The 17,685-nt window shown below is 45.2% G+C and overlaps 1 protein-coding gene across 12 annotated transcripts in view; it reads right to left on the bottom strand.

Annotated features, from left to right (window-relative positions):
- Positions 1-17,685, bottom strand: part of dlg3 (discs, large homolog 3 (Drosophila)) — a 121,842-nt gene that overhangs the window by 68,074 nt on the left and 36,083 nt on the right. The window lies entirely within an intron of this gene.

Raw genomic sequence — 17,685 nt, 5'->3', positions numbered from 1 at the left:
ATAAGCTATTTATTGTTTCTCTGGGCAGCGTCATGTTCTTTAATATAAAATCTATACATTTATAAAGATCTTGCTTGGCAAAATTGACAGATTGATTATAATGCATGGATCAGTCGAGAAAGGGTCATGGCATATGCTTGGTTGGATAACTAAAGGTGCTTGCACAATAATGAACTTAATCAGGATCTACAATTCATTTAAATTAACTCCAGAGTAAACTACTGACAATTCCTTCCAACAAGTTCAGAGGAAGAATAATCATACAAAAGAAAAATTGAACACCTGACTCACAGTCACAGTAGGCGAAAATGACAAAGGGTAGAGAATATAAGGTTCTGTTATGCATGTGCATGTGTTGTGTGAGTGTGTGTGTGGTGATGCACTCATCTGTGATCTCTCTCATATCTACACCTCTCTCCTCCAGTGAGCAGGTATATCACTCTCAGCCCCGGACAGATTTACTGCAGACAGCTGCATGGGCCCAGGGTTTGCACCAGGCCGAAATGGCCACTAATGAACACGACCAGGAGCGTCTGTGTGGCTGCCTCCTGGTTAATCACTCTGACGTGTTTGAACAGAGAGAGGATCTCTCAACTGTAGTCGCCATTAGGGGTGTGATGAACGGTTAAACGTTTAAACCGTTAACCGAAACTGAGTTGTACACTTGGAACAAAAAAACGCTAACGGATAACTCTTAAAAAAGATAATTCTTTTTTTCTGAATCTGAAATAAGCTGAGTTTTATTAAATAAATACGCTTTCACCGCCAGTCACAAAACACAAAAATTGGTCGGACAATTTAGGCTGAAAGAAAGATTCTGGCTTTGTAATTACTTCCGTCAATAACTTCCGTCCTAGCAAGCAGTCTTTGGCTATTTCAGGGGGTTAAGAATGCAGACACCACAGGGGATAATTGAATGCTGCAGTATTATATTTATCAAAGAATTTCTGTGTGTTTAAAATCTGTAGCTGTTGGCACACTTTTGGCGAATCGTACGGCGTTCACAGAGGACGTGTTTATTCGTTGACACGCATAATGTTGCATTCAACATTACAAAGTAGGCGAGTTGAAAAATAAAGGCTATAATCACGTGTAACCAACACTCATTATTTTATTAAATCCAATAATTTACTTTTTTTGATTGAGTCTAACTTAGCTTTATAGCGAAATCACTATCCAACGTTTTTTTCATTTTTATTTTTTATGTTGTGTTCTGTATATCGAACGTTAGCCAGCGATAGCTATATTTTCCAGGACCGCGTAGTTTAACCATTTGTAAAATCAAGTAGAATTGTCTATTATATCCATCGGATATTGAAAGTGAAAATTCCCTGCTTTAAAACCACATTAAACCTGTCACCACAAAGATTGCTCTGCGCCGTATAAAATGAAATGCATTGGCAAAGTTTACTGTTACATGAAAATATAAGCCAAAATGTAGGTTATAGAAACCATTTGGATAAAAGTAAAATCATTAGACCAGTTGACTATGGTATCAGTACAAAATCAAATTTTATAGTTAGTACACCATTTCCGTCGATTTCACAGCCTAAAATAGACCAGATTTATTGTGTCGCCACCAGGACACGGAATGTCATCTTACTGTATATCATGCAAATATTGGACATTAACGTGACCACGGAATTTTGAGCGCACAACCCTGTCTGTAACAAAGTTCTCAATAGCAGCAGTTTGGGCACATTCCATGCCAATCAAGACTGTCAGGACCCATAGGAGAGGGAGGAAAACACGAAGAATTAAAATTTTTAAAATGGGATGGTAACCGATGGTAATCGTACAAAAACTGACGATTTGTCACATCTTCTGAAGCAGTTTGTTTCATTGACAGACGCAGTAAACGAGAAGGAGATCGAGAGACAAAGAGACAGGAAGACAAAGAAAGATGAACGGGAAGAAGTAAAGTAAATGCAGTATGATTTCTACAGCATGGAAAATGCACCACTTTGATATTTCTCCCCCAATTAAATGCAGTAAATGTAGGGTTGGTTTCACAGATACATATTAAGCTTAGTCCTGTACTAAACTGAGTTTTGCTTGGAGAACATCTTTGCGAGTTTGTGAAACAGACCTTTCAGTATTTATGGACCCTTCTACAAACCACATCCTTTTCGGCCAAAACTCTACCCAAGCGCTGTGAGAGAGGGATTAGCATCTGTGTACTGAAGGAAAAATCAGTGGATTACAAATACAACAAAGAGAAGAAAAAAAACCCGAAACTGTAGCACCTCCCATATACTGCACATTTACGCCTATCGAATTTAGCCTCTCTGAACATTTTGTCTTGTTTAATAACAAGCCCCAAATGCAAATAATATCAAGATTGCACATAAAAATATATGGGGCGTGAAGGGCATACTGGAACTGACACATCCCTTTATGCAGATGAGAAAAGCCACTAATTGCACTGAAGCCCGTGGTGCCAGAGAGGTATTCTGCAGTTCACGTTTAAAGAGAGGCCTTTTGTCCCTGCCACACACAGCACAGGCACAAACAGCCCCGCGGAAAGAGGCCAGCAGAACGGCTGAGGGGCAGCGTAGATAATGCATGAGCCTGGCACATACACCATCTTGACATGGTAAGGAAAAAGAAAGTGCTTCATCTCCAAAATAATTTCCCCGGAGACATAACATTTTCCTTAGTAAAGACACAAGACATTTTGGGCTGGTTGCACTGACATGGGTTAAGCCTAGTCCAACGCTATTTTTTCCCCCCCATGGAGATCTTCATTGAATTTTTTCCTTTAGTCAAGGACTAGGCTTAATCCATGTCCGGGAAACTGCCCCCTTGACGTCTCGATTTCTACAGTAGTTCAGTTTAATTTCAGTAGCAAAACAAATGGCAAACATGGGAAATAAAAGTTGGCAATGAATATGATGGAATATGATTTGATATACACTAAAATAAAAATAAAAAACAATGCAGTTCTTTAAACATATGTTTAGGGTGGCCGGTGTGAAAAGCAGGGGTGGTGCTTGTACAGTACACATTCCCTGAGCACAGTAAACCGCTAGTCTACACCACTGTTCAGGCATTCGTAAGCACTGTGATCCACAGCCTAAATGTATGGACACAAGCCCTGTTGAGAGCATTACATTACATTATTACATTATTGGCATTTGGCAGAGCGACGTACAGTTGATTAGACTAAGCAGGAGACAATCCTCCCCTGGAACAATGCAGGGTTAAGGGCCTTGCTCAAGGGCCCTGCTCAAGGGCCCAACGGCTGTGCGGATCTTATTGTGGCTACACCGGGATTAGAACCACCGACCTCGCGGGTCCCAGTCATTTACCTTAACCACTACGCTACAGGCCGCCCACGAGAGCACCCACGAACGGCTCTAAAAATGTGCGGGCTTGGGTCAGGAGGCCCGGTCCTCTCCTCAGCCTCACTGGTTCAGACACACACAGGCGTCTGTGGGGGCAGGAGGCTCTCGTGTGGCCCACTCTGCTGTCGACGTGGCCAATTCAGAGCTCACCTATGACATCATCACTGCCACGGAGAAACTGTGCCTGTCAATCACAAGCTGCCAGAGCTCATAGCAGCGATGGGAGAATGGCAACGAGCAGAGCTACCAATGTGACGTCGAAGACACCCATTTTTAACCCATCTTTGTGTTTCGCTAGAGAGCACAAATCTTGTTGATTTGTCTCGAAATAAGAGCATACACTTTGCAAATAATAATTGGCACATTGTAAAAAATTATAAATGTATTGCTAAAATCGCTTGAATTAAATTGAACGAGATATATCCATTTTTGAAAAAAAATCTTGTATGAAACTCAATATCATCAAAATAAAGAGGATTCAATCTTAAAAATATATGATTATTTCGCTAGCAAAATACTAGCGAAATAATAGGATGGCTAATATATTTTCAAATGTCTTTTCAAGAGTTTTGGTTTTATGTGAGAAATAATTGTATCGCGAGTAGGTCATTTTTTCTCCTTTTGGAACCAAACTGCACTGCTAACTGCTCATAAGAAACCAGGATCGGGTAAACACAGAGGACACATTACCCCACAGGGTTTGATAAAGCCAATCTCTCTTTTCATATAATATACGTATGAAATAATTTAAATTATGAACTGCTGTCACTGAGCTCAGCGGGACCAGCCTAATCTAAGAGGTAGTGATCGGGACCAGCCTAATCTCAGAGGAAGTGGTCGGGACCAGCCTAATCTCAGAGGTAGTGGTTGGGACCAGCCTAATCTCAGAGGAAGTGGTCGGGACCAGCCTAATCTCAGAGGAAGTGGTTGGGACCAGCCTGATTTCAGAGGTAGTGGTCGGGACCAGCCTAATCTCAGAGGTAGTGATCAGGACCAACCTAATCTCAGAGGTAGTGGTTGGGACCAGCCTAATCTCAGAGGAAGTGGTCGGGACCAGCCTGATTTCAGAGGTAGTGGTCGGGACCAGCCTGATTTCAGAGGTAGTGATCGGGACCAGTCTAATCTCAGAGGTAGTGGTTGGGACCAGCCTAATCTCAGAGGTAGTGGTCGGGACCAGCCTAATCTCAGAGGTAGTGGTTGGGACCAGCCTGATTTCAGAGGTAGTGGTCGGGACCAGCCTGATCTCAGAGGTAGTGGCAGCGCACCCCGGGAGCAGCTGATGATGTCACCGTGGCTCTCCCTCCTCTCCCCAGGGGGATGGCATGGCCGCCGCATCAGCCCGCTGAGTCAGGAGAGCGGCCGGCCTCGTTTCTAGGCCAGTCGGGAACCGCGATCAGCAAAAAAAAGCCTCCGTACGCACAACAAAGCCAGCGAGCAAACAGGCAGACGCCTAACACACAGAACCCTCCCCTCCCCCCTCCCTAAAAGCACCCAGCCACACAGAAGCAGCAGGAGCAGTGGCAGCGGTCCAGCAGGTGGTGGTCCACAGGCCCTCTCTGAGGGCAGCACACCGCCCTGTCTCTCATTAAGAGACGAAAACAATTCACCCTCCATCACTGCCAAAACCAAAAAAATCAACGTCAACTTCAACACGTATTTATGTACTTATATTGACACTTGGAAAATCTTTATTTCTTTTACTTTTTTTTTTTTTTCCTAAATAAGACAAAAATATAGCCAATAAGGTTATTGAGCTTTGAGTCATTTCAAGACTTGTCAATGGAATAACATCATTTCACAAGTAACTTCAAAGGAGCTAATATTTTCAGTGTTAACCATGTGAACACGTTCTAAAGAATTAATAAATAAATATTTGTGTGCTTTTTTCCATCCACTTCCTGGAATCGCGGTTTGATTTAAGATTTTAACGTCATCGTGACTTATTCAAATGGGCGCGTACGTTGATCAAATGTCCGTCAAATTTTCCATTCCCCTCCAATCAATATCCTTTCACGTTGCAGCGCACATCCTAATTTGATGTCCTCCTCTTCAATTAACGTCAGTCAAATCGACTCCCCGCCCTTCAAAAATTCCCCCAAAATATACGGGCGCATCATATCGCAAAAGCTAGTGCTGCTCTAACTTCCGTCTCAGCTTGTCACTGCACTGCAAAAAAACCAACAATAAATAAGCGTTGTAGTAATTATATCGAGACTTAAAATGTTATGTCTTTTACAGTTTTGCTTAAATAAGACAAAGAAAGACAGTTTGACTCATTTCATGATTTGCCAGTGGGATAGGAATATTTTATGTATCGAGCAAAGCTAAAACAAGCCAATATTTTCTACTAGGAAAAAAAATATCTTAAGTCTTATTACAAGACTAAAAAAAGCTTGTTAAGACATTTTTTTGCAGCGTGGTAATCTTAGGTAAGGTTAGGTAATGGTAAACATCAAAAATAATTCTGATTCCTGAAAAAACAAAACATTTTTAACATTACATGCAGTCAATGAACGAAGCAGATTGAAGCCATTTTACACCACGTATTATCCATGGTTCCAGATGGGCTGTTGGAAACTCACAAATAACTGAATTGCGTTTGACACTACAAGTAAGTCATTTATCTAGTGCACTGTATACAGACCGTGCCCACAAGTCCTCACCTCTTTTTCAATGTGTAATACTGTAGTTGCTGTTCACTTGTGTAAAAGGCTGCTTGTACGTTGCCATATCAGAAACAGTGCTCTATACCTGCTGTCACTGAAACCGTTCATAGTGTAACCACTGTGCAAGTAAATATTGTGTTGAATGAACGTATTTCAAATAGCACGTGGGTCACAATAGTGCTCTGTGCTTACTGTGTGTCACACGCACTGGTGAAGGTAAATGACTGAGACCTACAAGGTTGGTGGTCCAATGCCCGGTGTAGCCACCATAAGATGTGCACTTAAGCACTCAACCCCACATTGTCTAATCAACTATAAGTCGCTTAAATGTGCCAGTGAAATAACATGTAATGTTCTATTTAATAAGATTTTTTTTAAAGTACATTTTTACATGTGCATAGACTTTGCTGAAGCAGGTCCTTATCTCTCTGAGTTATAGCCACACTGAATGAATCCAAAGCTCAGTAAAATGGCACATTAATATTGTACAATGACCCCTTGTTTTATGCAACATGGTGGGTTTCTTGTGCTTTTTTGAGTGCAGACATTTTAATTGTCGGTGTGAGATCACAAATATGCGATTTGAATATTCTTAACTGAACATTCTAGCGCTGATGTCACTACCAGTAATAGAGAGCAATACAGGAGACTGAATTTACTTATAAAATCAAAAAAATTAAAAATTAAAATTCCAAAAAGGAAAACAGGAAAAACAGACAGAGAATCACGTGCAGTGCAAATACAACTGAGGCTTCACGTAACCACCATTTTCTAGCTGGTTAAGGTTTCGCACAGGGGCGAAGCATGCTGTTTCCCCCGGACCAGCAGACTGTCAGACGTAATGAGATTACATTGTTAATGCTATGACCATAGCAGACTCGCCAGCAGAGAAAACTGTGCTCTGTACTTACAGTACAGTCATTACACAACAGATCCCAGCTGGCACTCATAACACATATCATACTGCCTACAATGTCACCTCTCCCCCATAAATACTCAACTACGCACTGCATTTCAGTTTCTAAATGTACCCGTTCTTATTCCATCATTGTAAGAAAAACTTGGGGGGGGGGGGGGGGGACCATTATATTCTTTATAATATACAGTATATTTTATCGCTTATGCCTTCATTCAGATTTCCTTGGTTAGACACAAGTAAATGCACAGGCACAAACACAGGCAAGATACTGGCACAGAAAAATCTGAGGGAGGCAGTCCATTTACAGCACGATAACGTGTGAGCCTGTGTGTGTGTGTGTCTACATGTGTGTGTACGTGTGTGTAAGAGAGAGAGATGGATGGTGAGTGCTGAGAGAAAGGAAAGGAGTGATAGAATAGTGAGAGATGTAGAGAGAGAGTGCAGGAGAGACAGAGGGAAGGAGAGTGGGTGTTAGAGATAGGGCGGGCAGCAAGTGCAGTGAGAGATGTAGAGAGAGAGAAGGAGAGAAGGAGGGATGGAGAGAGGGAGGGCGAGCTGCAGTGAGAGATGTAGAGAGAGAAGGAGGGATAGACGGAGGGAGGGCGAGCCACAGTGAGAGATGTAGAGAGAGAGAAGGAGAAAAGGAGGGATAGAGGGGGGAGCAAGCCGCAGTGAGACGTAGAGAGAGAAGGAGAAAAGGAGGGATAGAGAGAGGGAGGGAGGGAGTGTGGGTGGTAGAGGGAGGGCGAGCCGCAGTGAGAGATGTAGAGAGAGAAGGAGAAAAGGAGGGAGGGAGGGAGGGAGGGGAGGAGTGTGGGTGGTAGAGGCATGGTGAGCAGCAGTGCGGTGAGAGATGAGAGGAACCGGAGCATTGTGACACAGCACAAGCATAAAAACCTACTGCTTAGAGCACCACCGCACACACACACACACACACACACACACAGAGCACATACACAGCACATACACAGAGCACATACACAGCACATACACACATACACACACACCACATACACAGCACACACACACACACACACACACACACACAGAGCACATACACAGAGCACATACACAGCACATACACACACACCACATACCCAGCAAACACACACACACCACATACACACACACCACACTCCACATACACACACACCACATACACAGCACACACACACACCACCACACACACACATACACACCACATACACAGCAAACACACACACACCACATACACACACACCACACTCCACATACACACACACCACATACACAGCACACACACACACCACCACACACACACACACACATACACACCACATACACAGCACACACACCACCACACACACACACACACACACACACCACACACACACACATACACAGCACCCCACATACACAGCACATACACACAGCACACACACAGAGCACATACACAGCACATACACACACACACACACACGCACACACACAGAGCACATACACAGCACACACACAGAGCACACACACACACACACACACACACACACACACACAGAGCACATACACACACACACACAGAGCACATACACAGCACATACACACACATACACACACACCACATACACAGCACACACACACACACACACACAGAGCACATACACACACATACACACACCACATACACAGCACACACATGCACACATGAAAGCGCATGCACACACCACATACACACACACCACATACCCAGCAAACACACACACACACCACATACACACACACCACACTCCACATACACACACACCACATACCCAGCAAACACACACACACCACATACACACACACCACACTCCACATACACACACACCACATACACAGCACACACACCACCACACACACACCACACACACACATACACAGCACCCCACATACACAGCACATACACACAGCACACACACACCGCATACACAGCACACACGCATACACACACGTTTCTCTTGAATGTAAAATTCCATCTGTATTTTTCAACTGTGCCTCCTCGTCATTTACAGTATGTCACTGCAACGATGCTGTTCCACCAAATACGAGGTTCATCTGATTTTAATTTTCCCTCTCCAACCCTTCAGATATTCACCAGATGTGAGATTCTTCAGATTTTTATTTCTCTCTCCAACTCTTCAGATATTCAGCTCTGCCTGGCTGCAGTATTAAGGGACTCTGCAGTCGCTCACACTTGGAAATTGTGAAAATTAGACGCAGTTTTCTTTCTGTATTCTTGTCTGGTACGTCAGCCTTCTAACGCGACATCTTATATTCTCACTTCCCCACTATGCACAGAAATCGTGCTATATCTCTATAGAGCCAAATATATAGCATGTCTCAATGTAATCTCACAAAGAAAGGTCATAAATATGCATGCTCTCTGAATTACTTAAATTAACCATTCTTAAGCCAGACAGTATGCAAATCCCTCAAGCGCGTCACACCGTTCAACACACATGTAGAACAACTGCGATCTGTGCAAGAGCGTCACGTGAGATATCTCTATATGGCCTACGTAGTTTCACGAAGAAAGGTCAGGAATATGCACGCTCTCTGAACGAGCTAAATGAATAATTCTCAGGCCATACGTGAAATCCTCAATCGCATCACGCCGTTCCATACACTGCCATGCAGGAGAACTGCGATCTGTGCCGGGACATCACGCGAAATAAATGGGTTTTATAAAACATCCGCCACCCCTGACACGGACAGCACTGATGTCATCCAATTAAAAATCAGTATTCATTTCGGTGGAGCCAGACACTACCCAATAGAGTGAAACTAATAAAGCCCTATCTGCCGTATCTCTGTGCCATTATTCCTCAGAATGTAGTTTCTTATCATTTACTGGACCAACAGGGGGGGGAAAAATGCACTTACCGCCACGACCAAAACTGTGTTTTCATTTTGTTCCCTCTCCCCCCACCCCTCCACCCCTCCACCCCCGCTCTATAGATGCTACGTTGAGCATGACATCACCCAGCGCATGTCTGGCCTTTTAATGTCAGCGGAGATAACGGTCAGAGGGGGGATGTGAGTGTGTGTGTGTGTGTGTGTGTGTGTGTGCGAGTGTGAGTGTGACCCTCCTGGGACCCGTCTGGGTCCGCTCCCCCGCCACACTCCCCCGACCATCCCCCCGTACCCCACCCCCCCCTCCCTCCCTCCCTCCATCCCTGCAGAGATATATTACTCCTCTACGTGTCCCAGGAGGGAAATATCCATTCATACAGACTCCGGTTCCCCCCGTGACTCCGCCCCCGCTCTGACGGTCCGAATGAGCCCTCAGCCTCGACTGACAGCGCAGCAGGGACACGAGGGACACGGGGGGGGGGGGGAGGGAGGGAGCAACTGGCGGAACGAGAGAGGAAGAGAAGGAGAAAGAGAGAGAGGCCACGATAGCCTTGTACAATTTTCCGAAGGGGTCAACGCCATTCCGGTGCAAGCGGAGCATGTTAACCTGAGCGCACTGTGGCCTGGAGGCACTAAACATGTTAACATCCCCCCAAAAAAAAGAAAAAAGGCACCGTTTGAAATAAACACGCTGCTCTCATGACACAGCGCAGTGTCAGAGCGTGCGTGCAATTCCCAAATATCCGCGTTCCTGCCGGCCGGAGGCATGAAATCCCCACGCCGCTGCGTCCACTCGTATGCGTCAGCACGGAAAGTGTCTCACCGTCAACCGACGTCCGCCATCGTCCCAGCGCACCGCTAACCTGTAACGGCTATTCTCCCCCGTCGGCGTGGGAAGAGAGAGACCCCGGGGCAGCTCAGAGATGAGGCCTCCGTGATGGGAGGAAAATGGCCCTGATTTCGGCCCCAGCAGGGGCCGGAGCTCGAGATGGCAGCTGATACCGTAACACTGGCCTACTGGGCCCACCTCAGACACCTGGTGCACACGGGGTAGCGACGTCTCTCGCTTTCTCTCCATCCCCCTCCCTCAGACGCACACATAATAATAACACCTTGAGTGTATGACTACGGCTGTGAAGTATTACAAGCACGGGTGTCCAATCTTATCGGAGAAAGGGCCAGTGTGGGAGCAGGCTTTTGTTCTGGTGCAACACTAAAACCTCTGATTCAACTAATCAACTGATCACGGTCTTCAATCAATACTTTGGTTAGTAGAATCAGGGGTTTAATGCTGCGCTAGAACAAAGGGCCGCAGCCACACCTGCTCCTGTTCAGAAGAGACTGAAGGCCCCTGGGTTATGGTTTGGGCTGAAGGCTTTTATACATTAACTGATGCCAGACCATATCTAGAACGGACCTGGATCAAATACGTAACTGGTTTGGATCCAAACGCCCTACTGAGCCTGGTTGGTGTAATGGAACCTATGAAATTCTCTCAAAAAGCGCAAGCCTTGCCTTCTGGTCTTCTTGGCTGGCTCAGTTGCACAAGAGAAGATCAATCGAAAACAGAAAGGTATTTGAACCCAAAACAATTACATATTTGGTCCAGGTCTCATCTAGAACAAAACGGTACACAAACAGTAGCTAGCGCTAATGCGATTTCCATCCTGCTAGGTATACATTAAAACAGGAAAGTGAAGCTTAGGCAGGAGGCAAAGCAGAGGCTCAGACTATTATTTTTATCGTATTTTAGAGTGTTTATATAGTGTTTATAATGAATGCCCTGGTATAAAATCCAGCTTGACCAGCTTCAAATTACCAGCTACCAGCTGTTTCAAACATAGCTTGAGCTGGTCGAACCGCTCAACCAGCTACCAGCTTTTTCTAAACCTAGCTTGAGCTGTTTTATTTCAGCAGGGTGAACAATCAAACATGTCCGTCTTAACGCACCAACGGTTTATCAACTCCTGTGGATCTCGAAGGCTGATGAGAGAACCTCTCCTGTTAAAACTGCTTAAATCTCCCAACTCCCCACTCACATCTTGCAGAAAAGTTTCTCACGTCGTCAACAGGGAAATCATCCCAATCGAACAATCACAACGCCAACGCTGCTGCCTACACTGACAAAAGGACAACCTAAAATGTGCTTTAGGGACTTATTGGTGTTGGGGGGGGGGGGAGAGAAGAAATGTTGGAAATGTTTAATATCATGCAAGTCATAAATAACATAAAAGCCAATTAATATTTCACGCTAATCTTGTGCCACAGAGCTAGAGAGCACACAAAGACAGATTGGAGCCTGGGGGTAGCGGGCTCCTTATGAGAGAGAAGAGGCTAATATTAGGACAGGGCCTCTGTGTATCTCTCTCTCTCTCTCTCTCGAAGAGCTGTTAAATCCTCTCCGTCCTTCCCCCCCTCGCTCACCTGAGACTATGTGTCCGACGGTCCTCAATTAACCTCACGGGCACCTCACAATGGTCATCGATTATCATTTCTGTAGCGCTGTAACTCTGGCGTGGTAACGGGCCTGACGACCGCATCGTTACAATGGTTACAAGACCAGTGTAAATACCTTCCTATCGTTGAAAAAGGCTCACTGACATGCTGACTCACCCTGTGACTCCCTGTGTTTATAGTCCTTAAATTCGGTTTGAAAATATGCAGTTGACGGCCCGACACTCTGTACCAAAACATTGTATAACTGTAAATAGTTCCGGCTCATTGGTGGAAAATGGGTTCTAATTGCCACAGCCAATGGCGTTTCAACGTCAGCGCGTTTACAGAGAAGGGGGAGGGATAAACAGTGTTGTGGTTTGAAGGTGCTGCTATTCCTCTCCTGACCGTTAGAAGTCTGAAATAACCTATTGTACCTTTACGATCGATACGTGCTTGTAACTAACAGCACTCTTTTTCCCCCACCCTCGTGACAGTATTTCACCAGCTTTGAGATAATCTTGAAACTCAACAAGCTTTATTTAAAGAACAAAATGAATGACAGCAGTACGATGTAGAACATGGCTTAGTGACACCGTTTCCTGTAATGGACTATGGCATGATTCCTTCTCACCGCTCTATCCCGTGTCAGACAATACTTCACAGCTTCCCGAGTTAAGTGAGCATCATCCACTGTCAGAAATGATTGCTTAAATAAAATCCACAATCCCATAAGTACCTGAATACGAGTGTGCAGGACCCTCTTCTGGGAAAAAGTACATCATGGAGATATCAGTCCTGATCGCCGTGTGCCAGGCCCTTTCCCTCTGCTCATTACACTGTTCAGCAGTGCCCCACGGCTCCGTGTGAGGTCCGCTTCCCTCATCCCCCAACACACAGCCGGCTCTACACACTCCTTCACTCTCATTACAGCAGACCTGTTGTACACTTTGTTCCTTTGCAGTTAAATTATTATACAACTTATTGTCCAAGTTTCTGGCTGGCTTATCCTCATCTGGCATTGCTGCGTTTCTCTCTCTCTCTCCCTGGTGTCCTTTCCTTGTACACTCTGCATCCTCTTCAATAAGCCGGTTTCTGCCACAGTTTGTTAAAAAAATATAACTGTATCGTACAGCAGAAGCAATACAAGACATTGCTATGCTGTGGCGCTACCTGCGGATGGAAACACTATAATTCCACGCTTGGGAGATGCAGGTTTTGAGTTTATTTTCTCTCTTCCTCGCTGCCAAGCTGCCCCTCTGCAGGGCACCTCCCCGCCCGTCTCCCGGCGACCGCTCGGCTTTCGGTGCAAAACCGCGCTCCCGCTCACCCCCGTTAACCAAGCTGCTTCCCCTCCGTCAAAACCCTGCCCCCCTGCGATCACAACCTGCACAGCTCCGTAACCGCGTCTCATTCTCCTTCCGCCGCTGCATCTCATCTGTTCTATTACCAGCTCCCCAGAGGCAGGATGAATGGCCTACCCGCGACAAGACTGCAGTCTGCTACTGCCTTTTGTGTTCTCTGAGCACCCCTTTAAACATTGCCTCTCTTCTTGCATTTTTCTCACCCATTTGTTGCATACATTATATTTGGAACACGTTTTTTCTAATAAGCTATTTTGAATCCCTTGCCAGATAATTGTAAAATAACAATTTTAATATGGACTGTTTTTGAAATTCCATGAACATGATTAATCTTTACTTAAACACGTGCAAAATGTTCTACACTCAGTGAGCACTTAGGTACTTATTTTACTTGTATTTTAGACTTATAGGTACTCTGTTGCTGTTGCCTATCCACTTAGAGGTATGACACTTTGTGTGGTCAGAGATGTTGTTCTGCATACCACTGTTGTGTGGTTGTGTGTACTGTCACCTTCCTGTCAGCTTTGACTAGCCTGGCCCTTCTCTCTGACCTCTTCCCACAGAACTGCTGCTCACTGGATGTTTTTTGTTTTTCGCACCATTCTCTGCAAACTGAGACTATTGTGCCTTTCCAGGAGATCAGCAGTCTCTGAGATACTCAAACCACCCCAAATGTGCATTTTTTAAAATTATTATTCAGTCAATGTTTCCAAGCCTAAATTTCCCACTATAAAAGTTCACTCAAGCTGTCTGGGTGAGGTAATGAGAACTGTCAAAAAGCTATGATTGACAGACTGTGTCCCCACTTTCCACACGTTGTTTGTTACCATAGCTACCACCATAATACGCGCTCATCTTGGGAGCTAAGCTAACTTCAACTATATATCAACTATCGATAGCTATGCTAAGCACGCTGACTTATCCAATAATCATTTTTGATAGCTAGCAAGCCCAAGTTAAGTTAAGAGCACAACTATAACGTCCTTATGAAAGCAAACTAGCTAGCTAACGTTATCAATTACGTCACCTTATGAAAGCAAACTAGCTAGTTCATATTCACTTAGCAAGCTAACGTTAGCTAGCTAGCTAAATGAATATAACCAGGAATAGTAATAGTCCTTAAAAGGCACTCTAATTTAGGTGAACCTAACATCTTGCCCATAAGGGAGTGGTTATCTTTGTGTGACGCACAACAAAGAGAACATTCTCAACCAGTTGAAAATAGGACAATACATTTAACATGGCTTCTCCCAAAATAAAGAACGGACATATTCAATACTTTCATCGTGTTTCTTCAATGCCCCCTTATGCAAATAGCGTATAAAAACCTAGAAAGTGTGACAAACCACCATGTTAATCAATTGTTAAGCATTAAAAAGCTGGTGTACGGGTCTACCTAATAAAGGGTCACTGATTGTACATGCTTTCCATTAACAATGTCCCCAATATGTTCTTTACTACTGTATTCGAACTGTATCAGACCTTGTGTGGTTGCCACTCTCTACTGATTACAATAACATCCACAGCGCAGAATAAATACCGGTATGATTTAGGAAGTGGGGTGAGGGGTACCTCACACACCCCTTTGGTGTAGAGACTGAGGAGGGGTGCAGTACAGAGTCAGGGAGTCGAGAGGGTGAATTTGCCTCTGGATATGCTGTCCAGAATCGGGGTGGAGGAGAGAAAGTGGATGTGTCCCTGAATGGGTATCAGGGAGTGAGGAAGGCAGAGGAGAGGGTGTCTGTGTTTTTGGGTGAATGCTAGAGCTCGAGGAATGAAAGGGTGAATGCGGGTTGGAACCTGATCGCAGGCCATGGGAGGTGTTGAAGTGGTCTGAAAAAAAGCTCACTGAATGTACTACACTTTACACCCACATTTTCACCAGAAAACTGTGCCTGATACACCCGCTCTGCCAGCAACGGTGCCCAGTCTCTGTGAATTCAATTTTTTGGCATATTTAAACATACAGTATAACTGGCTATATTTTATAGAAAATATATATGCTCATAGAAAATTTGTTATAGAATTGATTGAAGTGGGGTGTAGGCTTACAGGGACTGGATGAGAGGGTGAATGTGTGTGGTGAGAGGAGGGTGAATGCAGAGACTGAGTGAGAGAGTGAATGCAGAGACTACGAGAGGATAGAGGGGAAAAGAGGGTGAACGTGTGAATGAGTGAGAGGATAGAGGGTAGAGTGGAAAAGAGGGTGAATGGGTGAATGAGTGAGAGGAGAGAGGGTAGAGGGGAAAAGAGGGTGAATGAGTGAATGAGTGAGAGGATGGAGGACAGAGGGGAAAAGAGGGTGAACGTGTGAATGAGTGAGAGGATAGAGGGTAGAGGGGAAAAGAGGGTGAATGTTTCTCGGGGACAGCTGCGTCTCCACACAGCCGTGACCGTTCTCTCCTCTCAGCGCTACCAACTGCCTGCTCTTACGTAATCCCCTCCCCCTCTCTCCTCCATCCCTCCTTCCTCCATCAGCTCACATCCCTCCTTCCTCAGCACCCTTCCACACCTGCTACTCAGGACCCCCTTTTTAAACTCTCTGTACAATTTCAGTATTTGGGGGGATTTTCACGATCCAGGCTGGCCCGTACGCAGTCATTGCAGCGTTACGGAACGCCACGGCTGCCGGGTTAGCATTAGCGCTAGCCCGTGCGTTTCTCCGCACATGCGCCAAGATGTGCCGGTGACAGGGTGTCCCGCTGAGTGTTCAGCGGCAGGAGACAATGACCCGAAACCCTCCAGAGACCGCCCCTGCATCACAGGAACCCACGACCGCGCCTCTTCTACACAACCTCCACCAACCAAACATGACCGCAGGTGAAAAAAAAACACATCATAATAATAATAATAATAATAACACAAAAATAGAAAGCTTCACACGACACACCGACACTGAGACGTACGCAGGAGATCCCACATAAAACGAGGCGGATCCGCACAGATACGGTGTATCATATTTGACGTTATAAAACGGAAAAAAAAGGGAGGCCAACACAATATAAGTGCCGTCTGCGGCGGACCTGACGGACGTGCCGGGAGATCTGAACAGGATGTGAGAAATGAGCAGCGCTCGTCTGCCTGTGCCGGCTGAGTGTTAAACGCTGGCTGAAAAGCAGCAGGTTCTCGGTGCGCGCGAGAGGAGCAGAATCCATCCGGCCCCGCTGATGAAGGCGCTGAGCTGAGTGACAGGCTCCGGCGGGCTCCGGCACAGCCGAGGGTTCATATGTGGTCTGCGCTCGCCCAGGTTTAACTCACATTGCCAGGGAGAATTTCAGCCTCCATTTTATACCCATGCTCTCTCTATCTATCTCTCTCTCTCTCTCTCTCTCTCTCTGTCTCCTGCTATCTCTCTCACTCCCTCTGTCTCTGTCTCTCCATCTCGCTCTCTCTCACACACACACACACATACAACAGCCACATGTGCTGTAAAACATATGCAGAAAATTCACACCATTACATATATTATGTGTGAATCCTGCAGCCACCCAAGGTCTCTCCCTCTCTCTCTCCCTGCCTCTATAGCCCTCTCTCTCTCTCTCTCTCTCTCTCTCTCACGTACACACACATATAAATGCACATTTGCACGTATAGCGCAGGCACATGATTAGAATTCTGGTATTCCATACATTGAGTGCACCCCCCCCCCCCTAATCTCTCTCTTTCCCTCTGATTCACGCAAACACACACACACACACACACATACACACACACATACACACATACGTACACGCTCATACCTTAATTACAGCTTCTGTCCCTAGCCTTGGTTGCACACTCTCCATTGAGGCAAAGGAGATATAGGAATCTCGAGAACAATATGGGCATAATGAACATTAAGAAAATGAGATTCATTGAAAAATGTAAATGAAAGGGTTTTGTCGACTTAATTACATTATGTCTGGTGCATATGAGCATTCACCCAGCTATCTGCCATAACCTTCCTCACCATCCTCAATCCTTCCTCAGGAATAAAACAACCCGCTAGAAATTAATTACTGAGTCACATGTAGGCAGCAATTACATAAAATACGCTCTTCCATATCTCCCTCTCTCTCTCTCTCTTTCTCTTCTCCCCCCCCACCTCC

The sequence above is a fragment of the Conger conger genome, chromosome 3 (genome assembly GCF_963514075.1).
Source record: "Conger conger chromosome 3, fConCon1.1, whole genome shotgun sequence".
Lineage (NCBI taxonomy): Eukaryota > Metazoa > Chordata > Actinopteri > Anguilliformes > Congridae > Conger > Conger conger.
This window is presented reverse-complemented; position numbering and strand designations above follow the sequence as displayed.